Below are 13,785 nucleotides of genomic sequence, written 5' to 3' on the forward strand. Positions count from 1 at the left end.
CCCTCGCGACCCCCCCCCTCCCCCCCCCACTCCCACGCGGAGACGATCGACGATCCACGAACCAATCGGCCCGATTTCGATCGCGTTTCGCGATCATGGGCCTTAGCATACGTTCAAAGTCAGCCGATATATTTAACGCGCTGGCTGTCAGGTTTAACCTCGTAAAAATTCCTAGCAAGTTGTAATTTCGTCTCGAGACTATCCAAGAATAGATTATTTAAACATTTGTCGTAATATTTAATTTCTTTGTCGGGTCATATTCACGAATCCTACATAGACTTATTTTCTTTACCACCTCGCTTACGGAATTAATTCTTGTAGTTTCTGAACGAAAACTCCTGTCACTCATTTCTGGGCGACGTGGCGACCAACGCGTTAACAAAAATATTCTTTTTCGATAATTGCATTCGAACACGATTGCGACTAACGCGACAAAAATAAAGAACCGCGGAAAGAGGTAAACGAGGTGCTTCCAAGTTGGGCTTCTCCGGGTGTTTTCGGCCATTCTGGTTTCGGTTCGAGGCAGGCGAGACTCGGCGGTCTCCGGTCGGCCATTAATAAGCCACGAGGCTTCTCCGTTTACAACGTCCGGGTCAGGTTAATCGGATTTGCGACGAGGCCAGCGGCGAACTCCTCGTCGAAAAACGGCCCCGTCGTTTGCCAATCGATCGAACCGCTCGCGAATCGTCCAACGCGGAGTCGAATGCCAATTCTGCTGACCCGTTACGCAGTTTCTGGTTACGTCGTGGGCTCTTCTCGTCGATCGAGCCACTTCCATTGCTTGTCACTTTCGACCAAGGCGCGATTTACGTACAACCTATACTTTTCTAAGTTTTCTGAAGCGACCGAACCGCAGCGTGGACGCGGTTTGTACCGAATTACGCGAAGCGGGTCAAAGGTTGAAACTCCTCAGCTGTATGGAAAAAGGAATTAATATTTAAGGGGTTGCCAAAAAAAAAAAAATAGAAATAAAAAAAAAACGTACTTTCGGGAGAGACTGTACGCGAAACGGGGAGGGACATTTGTTTCGCTGCTGAGAGAACGCAACGAGGTCCCCCGTGCGGAAGGTTAGGGCCGGATGTCGATGGGGAAAGTTTTGACCGGCACGCACGAGCTCTCAGCCGACCGACGGCCGTCCGAAAGGCCTAACGGGCGATTTGGGGTAGGTCCTGGACGAACCGCGATCCCGTCGAGCACCCAGACCTCGCAAAAAGAGGGAGACACCCGGATCGAAGGGAGCCACGGGATTTGCTTGGAAAGTTTTGTCGTGTCACGCGTCTCCTCTCGTCGCGTTGCCAAAGAAATTCGCTGTTGCACGCAAACGTTTCGACACTCGTTAAGAATTTTAAATGAAACTTATTAAAATCAACAACGACAGTGTCTACTTCCGACCGTCGATTCAAAGAAAGTAGTTTCTTTTTTTCGATACAGATGGAAAACACGGAAGCTACACCGATCTGGGAAAGCGTCCCTCGCAATGTCTTCGGATTTATGAATTTTCGAACCAAACTTGCAGGACGAATAGAGAAAACCGCGAAGCTTAAGACGCGCGTAACGATTTTATTCCACCGTAAAATTAACATCGTCGACGTACCAAGAACCCGTACGATAGATGGACAATTAGGGTAGCAGCCACCCACGGTTTGGGCAGACTTGGTTGCCTTCTTTTGAAAGAAACGTTGCGGGGTTACCCGTGCGCGGAATCCCATTCTGCGAGCGTTTCCATTCTTCCCCGGTTCGACTAGTAGTGAATGTTTCGCAAGTTGCGGAACGGTGGGGCGCTCGTTCCGGCGGGGAAACAGCGTCTGGTATTAGGAACGAAAAAGGGGCCAAAATCGAGGGAGTCCGTGGGGTCGTTGAAAAACGAAGCCCGTCGAATCAACGCGTCTATCGATTTTTATGGTTTGTGTAATTTACGTGAGTCACTCGCGTTGGCCAACCCATACGCGTCGATGCGCGTTCCGTTCGAACAGGAACGAACCGTCAATAGACAAGGGTTACCATTCAATCCCGGTTCTAAAAGGATTAAAGTTTGCCTTGGTTTTTTAATTACGCCCGGACTCTCCCGTTTGGAAAGTAAATTAAAAGTAAAAAAAAAATAAAGAGGAAGGGTACAGCGATTCTTCGCAGGCGCGTGCATCCGCGATCGCGGCGGGAAAAGGTTGCCTAATTTGGATCCGGTCGACGAATGGCTGCTATAGGTACGGTAACGTCGTTTATCGCGCATGTTTACGACGCGAATATGATATTACGGTCCGCGGTAGGCTTTCGTGCTCGTTTCGAGAAGATCGATGCGATATTAGGACAACGCGGTAGGTTCGCAGACTCGAAGCTCGCATATTTTAATATCCGATGTATTTACGACGCGCTACGGTAGCTCCAGGATGGAACACAGGTCTCTTATTTACAAAAACAGATATTTATCCCCGAATCCAAAGTATGAGAATACTAAACGTTACTTCAATTCGTTCGAAACCTCAAGATCGACGCGAGTTAATTCCCCAAGTAGCATAAAAATGAAGTCGCTTGTCGGCTGTCGTGGCAACAAACAGCGAACGCAGAAGAGGGTCGCGGGACAATGGCATCGCTCGTTTCCGGGTCGAAAAGCGACGCGCGGGAAAAAGAATTCCTTTCTTCGAGGGATCGATAATCTGTTCGAGTCGCGGTGGTCTACCCTTCCGTCCGTTACGCCCCGTAAACAGAGAGACTTCGAGGAGAATAGTTTGCGAGTTTGTTGCCGCGAAACTTTCTCGGCGCGCGCCTACTTCTTGCCACTTCGCCGATGTCCGACAAAGAATTGAAGAAAATCTCTTTAGACACCTCGAGAGAGACGGAAAGGGAGCGCCTATAGTTGGCCAACTGTCCGACATCGTCGCGTTGACATTGTTTCCGTTTGTGCGTCGCGTAACGGATCGTTTTTAAAGAGAAAACGAAATTGTGCTCGAGAACTAAAGGATTCGATCAGTCCAGAGACATTCATTGCGTATCGATAACGGACGACTACGTTGTTCGAGGCGTTTCGTTGACCGCGACACTTTAAATAAATCGTTGCTCGCCACCTTGGATCGATACGATCGATCGTGTTGACTGCGTCGAGAGAGACGTGGGGGTACGAAACGGCGAAACATCGTCGGAATTTCGCGAATTCGACGCGAGTGGCGGGAAGTAGCAGGTTTCGACGAATGCTTATCGCACGGTGACATTCGGTCGCATGCTTACACTTGAGCCACCGACAGGCTGAACGGGTGTGTCCATGGACACAATGGGCGCACACGTTTGCACGCGAAATACACTGTGCCAGGGGGAGGGAAGGGAGACCGTAGAGCCGTGTGTGGCGGTCGTTACACAGGGCCATAATGCACACGGTATCGATCGGTGTTTTTGCGCCGTATGACAACTCGTTACGGAACGCTGATCGAAGCGCGAGTACAAAGTACACAATTACGGTATGTTCGCGGTGAGCGCATCGTCCTGTGAAAGGAAGAAAATTGGCGGAGAGTTTCGCCTTTTCGCCGTTCTTAATTCTCCATTCCCGGTCTTTCTTCCCTCTTTCCAATCCGTCTTTTCGTTTCCACGATCCCTGCCCCCTGCGCGTCATCCTTCCTAGCCTCTACGAAAGAGGAGAAAAATCGAGGACGAGCCTATCGCGTATACGCCGTTCCACGGAACCGTGGACGACGAAGATATCAGTTCAGAGATAGCAGTACACGAAATTTATTAAAAAAATATATATATATATATATATCTATATCGTTGCTATACGATTCAACCGTGCAATTCGTATTGTCATTTTTATTCCGCGAAGAACGGACCACAAGTGCCCTTTTAATTCCTTCCTCGAAACGTTTTATCCAGAGAAGAATTTTACCCATCTCCGGTTAAGACCACTGTATATATTAGCCTGACGTTTTCTCGTTGATTTGACTTTAATATCGGGCACCGAGACATCCTTCCGCCGACGTAGCCGCGGGCAAAGGGCGCAATGAAAATATTTCGTTAGATCCCCGGGACGATATTAGCGCGGGAGTTACGGCTGAGAGCGAAAAAGGAAAATCGCGCTATAACGCACGGGTACTGCGGCGACGGTGTGTCTTTGGCGCCGAGAGAAAAACCTCGCGTTTCGCTCAAGTGGATTGCCTTCCTCTCAGAGGAAACGGGGGAAAAACGAGCTGAACGGCGATTGGGGGAGAAAACAAGAGGGTAGATGTTGGGAACCGCGAGATGGAAATTGTCTTTGGTATCCATTCGATTGGTTACCGGTCGCGACGTAAGTGGGACCGTTAGAATTGGTTCGCGTCCGAAGCTGTTTAATCGACGTCGTGTCTTTTAAGCCTACTCCATTGGAGTTAAGAAGTTAACCCTTTGCACTCTAGGCCTTTCTTTCTGATATCTGTTAGCAACTCGAGATGATTTCTTAGCATTCTATCGCCACGAATGTTGACCTTAATCAGGCCACTTTTACAATTATTTTAACGACGCTTCGAGTTCCAATAAAATTAAACCTAAACAAACATTACTGATCGATTTACTGCGTCAAACCTAATAGTGAACGAGAGTCACCTCTCCCCAGTGCAAAGGGTTAACCAGACGTGGTCAGAATAACAAAGAACTCGAGGAGGCGCGATTTGAGTGATCGATGAATCCCGTACACCTCCCCTTGGAACGAAACGTAACTTACCCCATGCGTGCCCGTCGCGCAAGAGGAACTCCACTGTCCAGTCGTCTCCATTTCCGGTGTCGAATGCGATGGCCCTGGCGCTGTAAGCAAAAGGAAGAGAATTAGTGGGTCGGTGACGCGTGGCACGCGCGCGCTATCGATTCGGTTTCCTTGCAGCAGGATGACAAGCTAGGGTAACCCGGCACGCTTAATCGCCGGTATATAGGGGTAGGTTCGCAACCCAGGGCAGGTTATGGTGAATCGGAATGCAGGATTAGTCACGAGCAAGCTTGCCTCTGGGTAACGACAGCTGCTACCACCATGTACAGTCGTCGTCATCAACGGCGACTATCGACGCCATTAACCGACGGATATACCTACCCAGCAACGATGGTTAGTGTCATCCGCACTCTACGCGGAGATTCGCGCAGGTAACGCCGACGGGGCCCGCTGAATGCGAGGTGCTTCCTTTCTCTGTCGCTCGCTGGCTCCGATGTTGCGGGGTTTCCGACCCTTTCCAATGAATCTTCGAGAACCGACTGAATGGCGTTCGACGTTATCGAACACGCACCCCTACCCCACGAGACCTCTGCCGTCCGCGAAATTCTTTCTGGAATTTATGGCGCGTGAGGGGATTACTCGGAAACGAAATACGCATCGCGCCTTTTCCTGGAATCAGGCGCTGAACAATTTCTTAGCAAGAAATTCTTACGTACATGTTTACAATAACAAGGTCTACGAAGACGAAGGACGCGCGTTATATATGCTGTTATATATAACGAATATATGCTGTTTCGAACCATCGACGTCGTTCGGAAAGTTCTGTCTCTGTATCGTTGATACGTTCCACGACAAAAATTATTCTACTGGGTTGTCCAGAAAGTTTGTACCAATTTTTAAGAAAAACTCAACGGATGTTCAAATTTTGTAGTATACAGTCAATCCCATGAATATTCGTACTCTCCGTCTATCGAAGAAGTTTGAATTATATGCATATAACAGTTCCGATATTACCAAATGAATGTTTCGTAATAAATATGTATATATGTGTAACCTTACATGTATAATATTATTAAATGTTGTTAAATACTCATTCAATATAAAATCTAGAAACAAACGTTGAACCACATATTTATGAACGAGGGTGTATTTATATGTACATCAACATACTTATACAAACATACACTTGGAAATATCAAACCTACCATTTAATTTAAACAAATTTCTTCAATAGACATAGAGGGTACGAATATTTATGTGACTGACTGTATATTTAGCGAATTGCATAGGTACCACCTTGTGTCACACCCTTTCCATCTTTTAAGGGATTCATACCATATTATTTGTCTTCAATCCTTCCGATATATTCAGACCGGTAACCCCACCTATCAAAAATCGACACGGACTTTCCAGACAACCCAATAGATTCGCGCCAGTCGAAGGTGGACCAATTTCCACGTAGATGCAAGTCGGTCGGAGCGTAAACAGGTTCGACGAATGCACGAAAAGAGGTTCGAGCATTTTTTCCAGCGTGTTCCCTCCCCAGTTTCCTGGCGGCGTAACTCTTCTTCGGTTTCGAGACTGTAATTTAGAGCCGTTTCGACGCCGAGGTAATGGAAGACGCAGAGAGGCCCGTAACACCCTCGACGGGTGCACCGCGATCGCTGCTCGCGACGAAGAGGGCGCGAGACAGGGGGCGCTACCAAATTAGTGCCGACGAGTTATAGTTGCTGAAGAGCGAGACAGGGCCGTGCGGCGAAGGCTAATCGTCGAACTGGTTGGGGTGCCGACGTCTCTTCGCGAGCTGCAAGAAAAAAAATATCGGTATCTAGTCGAGGGTAGAGGCTCTGAATATTTAAATCCCGACGAACGGGTTGTACACCGCGTTGTCATTAATTCTACGAAGGATCTTTTCCACGAACTCGATGAAAGACTTCACGTAACTTACACTTTACTTCTTTTCGATTATTTAAATGTTATCGACTTTCGATTTTATATGTCTCGCAATTGCCGGTTTTAGACACCCTCGCGGTTGTTCGAAGTCGACGAGGTTAGCTCTCTTCGCGCTTTTTATTCGATCCTCTTCGAATATTCGTAAATTTTTATATTCGGGGAAATGTCATCCTTTTTTCACGCATTGCACGCATTTCTACTTTTCGAAGAAAGAAATGAAATTGCACTCCCAATTGGTTTCCCAAGCGTATGGCGTAAAATAAAATAAAATAAAATACTAAGGGGACAAAAAAAGAAAACGTCGTTTCTGCAAACGTTAACGCTTGTTTATCATTTATCAGCTTGCTGTGTACCAATTTATTGTTATCGACCTGGCATTCGAAATTTGCACACTAGATAGTAAAAGGTTGCTAGTAACAAGAGCGATTACATAATTGATTAAAAATTAAAGCTCGTTATAAATTTATTTGTTTGCGTTTAACGTAATAAAAGCGACATTATTTTTTGGTCCCTCTAATAAAATCGAGTTAATTACGGTAAGCCTCGATTTTTTTCTAGCGCCGAGAGCGCAAGCTACAGATACACGTCGAACGCATATACGGGTTCATTGTCCCCGAAGGGTTAAACGGTGAATGTGTCGGTGCATCCTCGGACACCTGACCAACCTAGGCTCCGATGCTGGTGAAAGGCCGCAGCTTACACCCCGAAGCCTCGAACGGTACAAACTGCAACTTGCCGGTAATCGTCTGTAAACCGAATTAAACACGCGTATAGTGTAAGCCACCTATTAAGGAATGCGAGATCTAGCAGGAGATTGTACCGAACGTAACGCGTCCCTCTGCGGACCGCTACGAATCTATTTGGAGATTTAGAGTATAAGAAGGTAGAAAGATCCGGGGGAAACGCGAGTTTCGATGAGGTTGGAGAAATTTCCATTTGTAAATGCTAGTTAGGTGTTTCTAGGTAAATAGAGTTGTAATGGAGTATCCGGTCTTTCCGTACCCAACAATAAGGAGTCAAATGAGAATACGAAAGCGGTCAACTGTGGATCCGAGGATCGTGGGTTCGAATCTCTGTGCTTTATTAACCGACTTCGAAAAGGAGGAGGTTACTCAATTCGACATGTATATATATTTATTTTTTTTTTTTATTTTTATTTTTTTCGTTTAGACTCCTACGGTAGTACTCGTGGATGAAGATACACATGGAAAGACAATATGATGGGTTCGCGAGGCACACGTACCCGTGGTGAACGTCTCGCGTCGAGACAGATCTTCCATCGTCACAGAGTAACTACGACATCTCGGATGCCCTAATAGTCCGCGGTCTGGCAACGAAAAGAAAAGGTCCGATGGGCAGCCTGAGAAGGGACAACGGGAGAGGGCGCCAGGTGGATGATCCTCCGATAGACGGTTCGGAGGAGGTTGTCGAGAGGACCGAAGAAAGGGCAGCTCTGGACAAGCATGGGAGAGAGGGACCGGTCCGGACTGGACCGGACCGGAGCAGCCTGGAAGACCGAACAGGGATCCGAGAGGGAAAGGGCAGGTTGGCCCAAAAAGTCGAGCAAGAGTCGAAGAACTCCAGGACGGACCAAGGACCGACGGCGGTTTTCTTGCCCCTCCCTAAACCTCTCGGTTGGCTCTTCCCAGGCGTCCTTTTTCTACTCCGGTTGGCCCTTTCGTTCTATCCACTCGTTCGACGCGTCCTCGTCGCTCCTTCCCCGATTCCTTAGCCGCTTCTTCGTTTCCCGCGGTTCTGCCGTCTCGGTTTGACCGAATGATCGCACGCAGGTGAGACGAGGAGGCCCACCGCTGGTCCCTACCTGGCCAGAAGAGCCAGGAGGGGAAGACGGCACTGACCTAAAGCAACATGGTCGGCGAAGCCAGATCCCAAAGCGACAAGGAGAGAAAGAATGCGTCGGGTTGAAAAGAGAGCAGAACGAAACGCCGAGGGGAAAATTAATGGCGACGAGCCGAGCGATTTTTTCTGCTCCCCGGTTCGATCGAGATTTCGAAGGGACGCGGTTTCGATCGCGATGCTGCTCGATTCCAGAGGATTCCACCTCCGCTCGAGTTGCGTCTCGAACAAACGGATCGTTGGAATGTTTATCGTGGAGCAAGCGTAGCCGTGCTTTCTCATGGTCTTTTTGTTTCTTATCGGAAAGCATTCCTTTAACAAGTAGGACAACGAAATATCGGTCACGCTTGCGGGCAGTGCTATCCCCTGATTAGGATGCGAGTCTCGCGCCGAAGTGCTATTCAGCCCTTGACTTTCTCCCGAACCGTCTGGGCGGAAGGGCGCGTTCGACTTCGAGGGCGATCGGATTTTTTCTTAGCGCGTCAGTTTTGCTCTCGTAACGGGCATCCTTGGCACGCATCGAACCTCGCCGAGGAAGAAACGTGTCAAGGAGACGCCGTAAACGAGGGGGTGAAGACAGGAGCGCCGCTAGGGTTAGCGTCACCCGGTGGCGGTAACTCCCATGGCGCCACCCTCATGAATTTCCTTGCGAAAGGGACCTCGCGATAATGTCTCGGTACTCGAGTTGTTCGTAAATCGGTCAACCAGCGAACTTAAACTTTCCAGATCGAAACCCACACCTTTGGGAATCAGCTCCTCTTTTGATAACAGTGTTGCGAGATTTCAAACGCTGGCATAGGATGCTTAGAGATGTATATGGATATAGTTCTTAGAAGTTGGCGTGGCAGTTATTGGCTGAATCCGTTACATCTACAAAGTTACCGCGTAACAAAGACTGCGAACGAGCTTTATCGAGATAAACTGAGAAAGCAATAATAACTATTGGCGTAGACATATGTAAGAAAAATCAAAGAGTTCGAGACGTGTAAGATACATTTTGCAATTAACACGTTGAGGACCACGTCACCCACGTATAGGTGACAAGAATTTTCACCAAGCAAATAAATACATTTTGAAGGTGAGATTTTAAAGAAAGTGAATCTAGGTAGGTCTGATAAAATTTACGGGGGTGGTAAAAATAACTAGTGGAAATGTTACATATTATAATATTTAATGGTAGCAAAATAAAATTATTATTAGTCTGGCAGTCAACATGTTAACCGACAATGTAGCGTGAGTGCTCGAAAGAAAAAGGACTCCTAGAGGACCAAAGACCGAACGACGTAACCCCTTTACTTGTCCTCTCTTCAGTTCGTAGGTGCCTCGCCAACTCCTGAGGAATATACAAAACCTCCCATCGATCTTCTACCAAGCGACCAATTGGAATTTTTTCGCGAACGAAAATTTTGGCGTCAACCCTTTGTGACGCCACTGGGTGAAGTTTCTTTGGAAGGAGAGACCGGTCCCCGCTGGGAACGGAAGAACCGCCGAGGACGCATTGTTTCAGCGCGACAGATGGCGCCACCTGCGCAAGGACTCGCGGCGCAAAGGGTCGCCGCAGAAGCGGCGCATCGCCCGGTGCAAATAGAATTTCAAGAGTCGCGCATTAAACGCTTTATGTCGCTGGCGCGCAACCTTTTACGACCTCGCGGACCGTCTCTATGGTAATACGGCGAGGACCTTTTGAAAGCCGCTGCGAAAGTAACGCGATACCCTCGCGAAACTTCAGCTGCTGGATAAATAAAGAATGTTTACGGATTTTTCCTTTTTTTTTTTTTTTTTACACCCGAGAGAGAAGAGCGGTTGAGCTTAATAAAACCCGGGTCCCTGGCGCCCGCAGTTCTCCGATTCAAGGGCTCGTCGATGGCTCGGGAGGGCCACCCTCGCACGCAACGCGTGTAGATTTCTTGCTTTTCGCGGAAACGTGCTTTGAACGGAGATGAATCGACCCTTGAACGGTGGATACGTTTGCCAGTCGCGACACGAATAAACGTATTCGACCCTCGGGGTCCTCTGCGTGAAACTTCGCGAAGATTCAAAGAAGACCTTGTCGCTGTCTCGAGATACGAAACGAGGAGGACGAAGAGGAGGAAGAATCTAGTTTGGACCATCGAAATCCAGCGAGAGTTTGGAACGTTGCCCAACGTTCCGATGACCCAATTCGAGGGAATCGCGGTTTCAAGGGTGGCGAGCGAAGGAAATGGATTCCCGTGAACTACAAACCGGGTAGGAACGATGGTCTCGGCGGCCGTCCAAGAGTAGGCGAGTACGAGCTAGTAATTATCGCGCGAGAATGCACGCGGTACGTCAGGTGGTCGCGGTTGATTCTATCGCGAAATGTGATTGACCTCGTGAAATTTCCGTGTACCACTCTGCAGGAGCTTACAACGAACGGGCCGAAGAACGATACGTGGAATGGCAGGTTGATATCTCAGCTTCCTACTTCCACTTTGCTTGATAGTTTCTGTTTTGTTTTCAACGTTTCATGTTTTTCCCACTGTGAGATATTTGGTGGTTGGTTCTATCGGTGGGAACGTTTGGTACTCCCTAATGCACGTATCTGCTTTCAGTGCGTCCCATTTACTGAAAAAGTATGGTGTGTATGCATATGGGACACGTATACCTGGTCTATGGTTTCTCTGTTGTAGGACAAGGCTTTTAACCACCTCTTTCAAATGTCTATTAACCCTAAAACGACGGAAAGTCGAGTAACGATGCTTTTGGCGAGGAACTCTCGCGCAACGACTCTGCAGACAGAAGCATCGGAATTGCAGGCGTTGTAACTGTCCTAAATTAAGGCTTCTACTGGAACTTCTCAGCGCTCGAACCTGCTTAGATCTCTAGTTTAAAACTAAACGGATGCATCGTTGCGTTTGCAAATGAGATTTATTATTAGCTAAACGACGGGCTCCGCGGATTCTGTGGGAGCCAGCAAGGACGAGGCTTTTTACCGGCTATACCAGATCTCTATCAACTTTCGTAGGATGGAAAGTCGATAGCACGAGCGAGCCGAAAGAGGATCGACGAGTCGGGGACTGAAAGAAGGCATGGAAGGCACCGCCAGAGAGAGAATCGGCGAGTACGCGAACAGGCGAACTACTTTTTGTCGATCTTCTCCTCTGCGTACGTCCTGCCGCGTCGGGCCATCCTTCGCTCACAGCCTCCCCTCGGCGTGCCGTCCTCTCTCTCTTCTTCCTCGAGTCGTTGCACTTCTCCGGGTGGCGGAGACTCTGCACCCGATCCGGCACGCCGCCCAGGCTTTGGTCTCCACTCTTCTATTTCTCTAGATTTCAAAGCGCTCAAACAGGTTTCAAAATCCCGCCCGCGAAAAAATCCCTGCTCCTCCCTCTCCCGTTCCGTTGCCTCCCTCTATCCTTCGTCGTCATCGTCGTCGTAGTCCTCTCCTCGCGATCCCAGCGACCTCGTCGAAGGCCGTACATCATCGATTCGCGGCGTGGCATCGAGTAACTTTTCGTCACCGACATTATTCTCTGTCCCGAGACACTCGACTGCCTTCTTTCTCCTATTACAGCCGGCCCTCGACTTTCGCACGCTCTATTGTCGGTTGCTGGATAGTTGGCGAGGCAGCTCAATTGGCTGTCGCGTAACGGCGACAACCTCTACCCGAGCCCATTTTTGGTATTGGCCAGGTCGAAACACGCATTTTCTATATTGGCCGAGGTAAAAGCTAGCGCGTCACGAACACCGTGAATATGATAGAGCTAGAGAGCAATAGTAACTATTCGCGTAACGTTAACCCTCGGACACCCGACGCTCGCACGAACGATGGAGCCAAGTCACTATTTGGCCATCAGAATACGAGTATGCGTAGTATACGAGTATTAAAACGTCAAGACTTTGAGATTTCGAAATACGAGTAAAGCCTTCATGCATTTTGACAAATTTTTGACTATCGTGGATGAATGTGATTCCAATTGTATCTCAAGTACATAGGGCAATTCAGAAAAAACACGGTACGCTATAGAAATCTTTATCGAGAAAAGAAGAAAAAAAAGGTGGTATTCAAGCAACTCTTGACAAGTTTATAAAGAAACCACCGGAAACCATTTAAACACGCCTCTTCAACTTCATTATGTATTCATCATCGTATTCTTCAATGATAAATAAATACTTTAAAACACAGTTTTTGGTGCATATTCTTTTACATCCCTCTACTTTCGAACATTCAACAATCTCACACACTTTCAGGAACCAAATTGTGTGCGAAAGTCGAGTTTCTTCTACAGGGTGATACTTCGGTGACCACCTCCTCGTCGTCTAATTCAGAATGTAGAGGTGTCGGAGTCGAGGGGCGATCGCAGCGAGCAAAGGAATCGCAAAATTCAAAGTTGAAAATTCAGGGAAGGAGGTAAAAGAAGGAAAAGCGGGGGAGGGTGGGGGCGTAGCGACGAGGAGAGGAAACAACGCCAATTTAAGCCACGCGCATCGTTCTGGCTTCGTATTTAGGTGGATAATCGGCTTACCGAGGCGGTCTGTCGACCAGCCCACTTTCAGCGCACCGTCTCCGAGTTATTTTGCGCCCTGTGAAACGACGGATCGCCTCCGAACGCTTCAAAAAGAATGCGTGATATCTACCTAAAAATTATTTTTGAAAAGGAACACCTCGCTGGCGCCCAGAAAATTATCGCCGATGATTACGTCGAACCGATGCATATTTTTGTCGATTCACTTCGTTCATCGTACGCGAGTCTCGCAGCTGATCTAATTTTCGCGTTCGGTTTGGAAATGCCGTGGTGGAAGACGCGGCTTCGTGTATGTTAATTCGATTTCGAGCTAAGCCTTAAATTTAACCGGTTTCAAAGTTCGATTCCGGAATGAGCTGCGACAAACGTTCCTCGGGCGAACGAAAACCCTTTTTGGACACGATCCGGGAGCGTGTAACGCGAACTCGACAATTAATTTCCTCGATAATGTAGGCTCGCGGTGGACGAGCTCGATCGTTGCGATTTACTCGCTTCTATTTGCTCCGTGTCTATTTGTTAGCGATACTATTACCATTATTATTAAACAATTAAGCGGCTTATTCGACGCATGTAACAGCAAACAAGTTACGCGATCCGTTCGCGCACGGTGAGCTATCGCGGTGGCATTAGAATTTACGTCGGATGTCCGCGATTTGACGAGAAATCTGGACTGGATAAAAGGACGAATTTGTCAAATATTGCATTAAAAGGTACGATACGAAGATATGTAGGTTGGATACACGTTGCGCGGTCTACGTGAAAATCTGCTACTTTAGAATTAAAGGAAAAGCCATTCGATTAACGATGAATAAAAAATGTCAAAAGCGAAGCCTT

General features: G+C 47.9%; 1 long non-coding RNA gene across 5 annotated transcripts in view; it reads right to left on the bottom strand.

The window, feature by feature from the left end:
• Positions 1–13,785, bottom strand: part of LOC128891509 (uncharacterized) — a 152,391-nt gene that overhangs the window by 35,475 nt on the left and 103,131 nt on the right. For 2 of the 5 annotated variants that reach the window (XR_008460846.1, XR_008460843.1), the window contains exons 1-2: positions 5,039–5,264; positions 4,679–4,758 (exon numbers count right to left, since the gene is read on the bottom strand). This is a non-coding gene — a long non-coding RNA (uncharacterized LOC128891509). Of the gene's footprint in view, positions 1–4,678; positions 4,759–5,038; positions 5,265–5,451; positions 6,462–7,275; positions 7,357–13,785 lie in introns of those variants that run through there. The other 3 variants (XR_008460847.1, XR_008460845.1, XR_008460844.1) reach the window with 2 other exon arrangements.

This window comes from Hylaeus anthracinus, unplaced genomic scaffold, assembly GCF_026225885.1.
Source record: "Hylaeus anthracinus isolate JK02 unplaced genomic scaffold, UHH_iyHylAnth1.0_haploid 0, whole genome shotgun sequence".
NCBI lineage: Eukaryota > Metazoa > Arthropoda > Insecta > Hymenoptera > Colletidae > Hylaeus > Hylaeus anthracinus.